Consider the following 7066-nt stretch of genomic DNA (forward strand, 5'->3'; position numbering starts at 1 on the left):
ACTAGTGGTGGCGGGCATATGAGTTGGGTAGCCCAGCTGAGTTAGCTTCACTTATGTGGGTTCAGTTTTCAGAGATGTTCCTGAGAGAGTTTGTACCTCAGTCCCTTCGAGATGCATGGCACGCGGAGTTTGAGCAGCTGCGCCAAGGCACTATGTCAGTGTTAGAGTATGCCGTGAGATTCAGTGATTTGGCCAGGCATGCACCTGCTTTGGTCACCACAGTTAGAGAGCGTGTCCGCAGATTCATTGAAGGACTCAGGCATGATATTCGGTTCAACATGGCTTGGGAGTTAGAGTCAGATGTTTCATTTTAGCAGGTGGTAGGGATCGCCTGCCGTGTAGAGGGCATGTGGGACTAGGAGAGAGAAGATATGCGAGGCTATGCGAGAGAGTACATGCGAGATCAGGAGAGAGAGGACAGGAAAGTGAGGAGGCCTCGTAGACCAGAGAGATCTACTGGTCCTTATTTTGGTGGTAGGGTACGACATGGTAGAGGTTTTGTGGGTCAGCCAGTTCAGTTTGCACTTCAAGCTTCGCACAGTATTTCAGGTGCTCATGGGTCTCAGAGTACCCATACCGCACAGTTCCAACAACCACGTCAGCAGAGAGGTTGCTTCGAGTGTGGATATACCAGCCACATGGTGAGAGATTTTCCTAGACTCCGAATAGGTGTGTCACAGCAGGGTATTCAGGCCAGTAGAGGGCGCCCAAGAGGGGAAGGCCTGACCCGTTGATGTGTTTCATATAGTATGCTTGAGGCCACTGCGCCAGATGATGTCATACATGTATTCTTTTGATTTGTTACAGAGGGGCACCATTCGTATTTTGATTCGGTCTTACTTATCGGGGTGAGTTCCCCTACTTGTTGTCCCACCTATGGGTGAGTTCATGACTTAGTATTATGTTTAGGTGTTTAACCCTGTTGGGAGACTCTATGAGTGGTAGCCTGTGTCTATCGTTTGTTTCTATTCATTTTGAAAGTTACGAGACTAGAAGTGAATTCACGTTGTCCATTATGGTAGGTTTGATGTGATTCCTGAGTAAATTGGTTATCATTTGTGATTTGATATTCTACCGGGGTGAGAATTTAGCATGTGTTGAGATTCTATTGGCAGAATTGAGTTAATGGAAGATTTCCATTGGTATGATGTGTATTCGACTTGTGATTCAGAGTTGAGGATGAGATCCTTATGATTTGTTCATGTACTTTGTCCTTTCCTTTTGAATTGATTCGTAGTATGATACTGTTAGAGAGTTGTATCTGTCGGGCTTGTTTGATATTTCCCTTATATGTTTCTCTTTACATATTCAGTCATTTTCATTCTGTGCTTATCGAGTTTTAGCTTGCGGGGTGTATCCCCGGTGGTATTAGTTGTGACTTGTTGATTCGGGTGTATAGTTAAGAGGTCTTCATGTTTCTTGCATCGTTGTCAGTGTTGTGGAGGTTTGAATAGGGTTCTAACGGATATGAGGCTAATTGCCGGTGATGGTTTTGATTACGGGCAGCTATTGTGATCAAAAATGTTATTATGGGCCTATGTGTGGTCTGTCTTGTTGTGTGGTCGTACCTTGTGAGTGTAGGCATGAGTTGTTACAGCTGGTTGAGACTGATATCGGTTATGGATTTAGAATCAGGTCTTTTGAAGATAAATGAAAGGTGAGAATTTTGACTCTAAGGCTTATGTGGATTGGGGGTGATGTGGGGTCCCCCGCGGGTGTATGTTAAATATGTGCTTTCAGTGATTGAAGACTTCGAGACGATTCTTAGCACATTCGAGAACGAACGTTTGTTTAAGAGGGGAAGGATGTAATGACTCGGCCGATCGTTTTGAGAATTTAAGCTCTATTTGGCGGCATAAGGTCTTGAACAACTTCATATTATGTGTATTGACTTGCGTACGTGGTTGAATTCAGTTAGCGGATGATCCGGAGTGATTTGGGATACTTAGTCCCTAAAACGGAAGCTTAAGTCTTAGGATTTTGACCGTAGTCGGAACTGTGTGAAGATGACTCCGGAATGGAGTTCTGTCGGTTCCGTTAGCTCCGTTGGGTGATTTTGGGTTTAGGAGCGTGTCCGGATTGTGAATTTAAGGTCTGTAGCTGATTTAGGCTTGAAATGAAAAAAGTTAAATTTTTGGAGATTTTGACCAGAAGTGGACTTTTTGATATCGGGGTCGGAATGCGATTCCGAGAGTTGGAACAACTCTGTTATGTTATTTGAGACTTGCTTCCAAAATTTGACGTCATTGCAGATTGGTTTCGGCACGAGTTTTCAAAGTTAGAAGTTTTGGAAGTTCATAAGTTCGATTCGTGGTGCGATTTGTATTTTCGGCGTTGTCTGATGTGATTTGAGACCTCGGGCGAGTCCGTGTTAGGTTATGAGACTTGTTGGTATGTTTAGACGGGGTCTCGGGGGCCTCGGGTGAGTTTCGGATGGGCTACAGGTCATTTCCCCTATTTTGAACTGCTGTTATCTGTCATCTGGTGTCCTTCATCGCGTTAGCGACCTTGCCTTCGCGTTCGCGTAGTGTTATTTTGGAGGGTGAAATATTTTCTCTTCACGTTTGCAGTCACCCTCTCGCGTTAGCAAAGTTCTGCCACCCCTTTTTCGTGTTCGCATTCCCTATCTCGCGTTCGCAAAATGCAAACCAGGCCCTGGGCACTGGTGATCATTTTCCTCTTCGCGTTCGCGTGTGGCTTACGCGTTCGCGTAGCTATTCCATTACACTCTTCGCGTTCGCGTACTACTTCATGCGTTCGCGAAGAGCAGTCGTTGGGCCATCATATTTTTCCTCTCCGCGTTCGCGAATGTGTTGTCGCGTTCGCGAAGAACAACTGGGCAGCTTTTGTTTTTCTTCTTCGCGAACGCGTCTCGCGATGCACAAAACACTTGGGCAGAATATAAAGTCCTCTATTCCAAGGGTTTGTCATTTTCACCATTTTTGGAGTTCTAGAGCTTGGTTTTGAGCGATTCTTTGTGAGTTTTTCAAGCAAATCGATTGGGTAAGTGTTTTTCACCTAGAGAAGAAAATTTCCAAAATGAAAAATCATGATTTGAGGGATGAAATAGTATCGGATTTGAGTAATTCTTATATGGTTGGACTCGTGAATGAATGTGTGTTCATATTTTGTGATTTTTACCCTATTCCGAGATGTGGGTCCGGGTCGACTTTTTAGAGCGAATTTCGGAATTTTTGTTAAAATATTGATTTCATTAATTAGATGAGTCTATTATCGTTGTATTCATGATATGCAATTGTGTTTGGTTAGATTTGGACCATTCAGAGTCGGATAATTAAGGAAAGGGCATTCTTACGGACCGTTTGGGCTTGATTCGAGGTAAGTATCTTGCCTAACCTTGTGTGGGGGACTTCTCCTTAGGATTTGAGTCTTCTATGTTGATCGTAGTCCGTGTACACGAGGTGACGAGTGCGTGCACAGACTTATTTGTGGGAAGTTGGCCTTTTAGGGTTCTTAGGTCCTTGTATTCATTGAATATGCAGTTGTTCTTGTTATGATTATATGTCTTAATTACTAGATTCATATCTACCTGCTTAATTAGAATCAATTGCTTCATGATCCACTATTATTGTTACTTGATTCATATGTGCCTTAACTGAAACTACTATCTCTTTTATAGCCATGCTATCTTTTCATAACTGCTTATCTTTATATAAAATTTATATTATTTCATCCTATAATTGTTCAGTCTTAATTGAGGTTATGATTATTTTTCTGCTGCTTATCCTTAATTGAATTGTTGAATATCCTTCATAATTTCCTCAACCTTAGAAGTAGTTTAGATATCCGTGGGCCCGAGTCGACTTTTTAGAGCGAATTTCGGAATTTTTGTGTAAAATATTAATTTCATTAATTAGATGAGTCTATTATCGTTGTATTCATGATATGCAATTGTGTTTGGTTAGATTTGGACCATTTAGAGTAGGATAATTAAGGAAAGGGCATTCTTACGGACTGTTTGAGCTTGGTTCGAGATAAGTATCTTGTCTAACCTTGTGTGGGGGACTTCTCCTTAGGATTTAAGTCTTCAATGTCGATCGTAGTCCGTGTACACGAGGTGACGAGTGCGTGCACGAACTTATTTGTGGGAAGTTGGCCTTTTAGGGTTCTTAGGTCCTTGTATTCATTGAATTTGCAGTTGTTCTTGTTATGATTATATATCTTAATTACTAGATTCATATCTACGTGCTTAATTAGAATCAATTGCTTCATCATCCACTATTATTGTTACTTGATTCATATGTGCCTTAACTGAAACTGTTATCTCTTTTTATAGCCATGCTATCTTTTCATAACTGCTTATCTTTATTTGGAATTTATATTATTTCATCCTATAATTGTTCAGTCTTAATTGAGGTTATGATTATTTTTTCGCTGCTTATCCTTAATTGAATTGTTGAATATCCTTCGTAATTTCCTCAACCTTAGAAGAAGTTTAGATATCCTATATCTTAGTCGACTTGTTTTATTTGGCATTATTTGATTCGTGTTAGCTTCCCTGTTGTTGAAGTGTATATCTTTGCTACACATTAGTTTCTCCCTTTGTTGAGCTGTTCTCTTTACGCCTAACATTCCAGACTGTGATTATTTCTTGTGAATTGGTTCTACATTGTCTTATGATTTAAAAGTTCTTGATTTGATTTACTTGTCGTACTTTGTATTATTGCCATTGTTGTTATTTTATTTGTTGTGGTGATGCACGAGGTTTCTGTCGTGCAGTTGTTATCATTGTGATGCACGAGGTTTCTGCCGTGCGGTTATTATCATTGTGATGCACGAGGTTTCTGCCGTGCGGTTGTTGTTATGGGGTTGCACGAGGTTTCTGTCGTGCTATTGTTACTATTGATATTTGCACATGCGGCGTGACAAGGTGGGATATATATATATATATATATATATATATATATATATATATATATATATGTGTGTGTGTGTGTGTGTGTGTGTGTGTGTGTGTATGTGTGTGTGTGTGTGTGTGTGTGTATGTGTGTGTATGTGTGTGTGTGTGTGTGTGTGTGTGTGGGGAGACAAGGTGGGAATATTATTATGCACGTGTGACGAGACAAGGCGGGCACTTACTTTATTATTGCATACGTGGCGAGACAAGGTGGGCTGTGTCAGGGATTGATTTGTGGCCTGGGGGCATTCTTGTTGTTGATATTTGTGAAGTGGTATACATATCCGTGTGAGCTTTATCTTGTGAAAATTGTGAGAAAATATTCTACATGTTGTATGTTCTTTTTTCTTATGCTTATTTGCTGATATGGACTATGGTAGGACACTTGCACAAGCATACACGTAGTTAAGCACTCTTATCGGATAAGAGGTGTTCTTGATATTGTTGAGCATAGATGCTCACCCTTGTTTACTTGCCTTCTATGTGAGAATGGCTCTATTGACACGTGAGTCGTCAGTGCGGTTATGAGATGTTATGAGGGCACGGGATGCCAAATGTTAGAGTTCAGGTATTGAGAATCGTGAGTTGTGATTTGTCCGAGGTTCGATACCTCGTGGAGTTGTTGACTAAAACCTTATGTAAAAGCGGTTGTAGTTGTTGAGTTATTACTTGTCCTTGCTGTATTTGTGATTTCGGATTTAGGTTGTGTTCCATTCACCTTTCTGTGTCATTTTCATGATATTCCGCCGATACTTGTTGTTTCCTTCCTTATTGCCATCACTGTACTGTGAGCCATATTGCATAGTCTTTATGTGACATCATACTTCTATTGTTCATTTACTTATATCTGTCAGTTTATTAGACCAGTGGGTGTCTTGACTGTTCCTCGTCACTACTCCACCGAGGTAAGTCTTGATACTTATTGGGCACCGCTGTGGTGTGCTCATGCTACTCTTCTGTACATTTTTGTGCAGATCCAGGTACTTGTTCCTTAGCTAGTTGTGTGGACTGTTGCTGTGGAGACTCAAGGTAAACCAGTTGCTGCGTTCGCAGGCTTCGGAGTCACCTTCAACTTTTCGTTTTGCACTGTTTATTCTTATTTCTGAACAGTTGTATTTAGAAGTTTTCTAACAAACACTCTGTAGAGCTTATGACTTGTACTACCGATTTTGGAAATTGTAAGAGATTCTATTTAAATAATGTTGTTGTTTTAATTATTGTTAGGCTTACCTAGTCCTTAAGACTAGGTGCCATCACGATACCCAAACGGAGGGGAAATTGGGTCGTGACATACACATAATTAAATGAGAGAAATATTTCTTCTCTTTGAATATTGTGTGTGTCGTACATAAATCAATTAAGCAAATATTTTTACAATTTTGAACTTTGATCCAGGTTTGCTTTGAGAGATATCCATATTCGCTTCCCATGGTTTGACATACAAAAAGAAGTATAGAATAAATATTAGTATTTTCAGAGAAATGGAAAAAAAAATAAAGTTAAACCAATGATTCAATAGTGATTTTTAATGCAATTTCTAGCAAACTCTGATTATGATACAAACAATTCCATAGCTAAAAATAATGCAATTATTTTTAGGTTGTCATATGATTTAAAAACACGAAAAACTTAAGTCATATTAATACACATGAAACAATGAGTGTACAAATAAAGGTAACTAAACACAAAAGTAGACAATAAACTGTATAAACGTTAAAAACATGACCAACGTTCATAAGGTATATAATAAATAAAATGACAAAATATTGTAGCCATATTAACGAGTTACCATAAATAATATATTATACAATGGTTAAGTAACAAAAAAGATTACCTAAAATATGCTAAATAAAAATGGTCAAAGTTATACATGTTACCTCTTAATTGACATCCTTCTTCAAGAAAAGGTTAATGACGCTTTATTAGAACTCAGATTACTAGGCTTACAGACCGATTGCTTAAACAAAGTGCGACATTGATACTGTTGGTACTATAAATAATTAAGTCATATTGACATAAAAAATCCAACGTTTGTGTCACGACCCAATTTCACCTATAGGTCGTGATGGCGCCTAACACTACGACTAGGCAAGCCAATTTAATAAATTAAGCATATATTGATAAAATTTAAAATCAAGAAAATAATAA

The sequence above is a fragment of the Nicotiana tabacum genome, chromosome 21 (assembly GCF_000715075.1).
Source record: "Nicotiana tabacum cultivar K326 chromosome 21, ASM71507v2, whole genome shotgun sequence".
Classification (NCBI taxonomy): Eukaryota; Viridiplantae; Streptophyta; class Magnoliopsida; order Solanales; family Solanaceae; genus Nicotiana; species Nicotiana tabacum.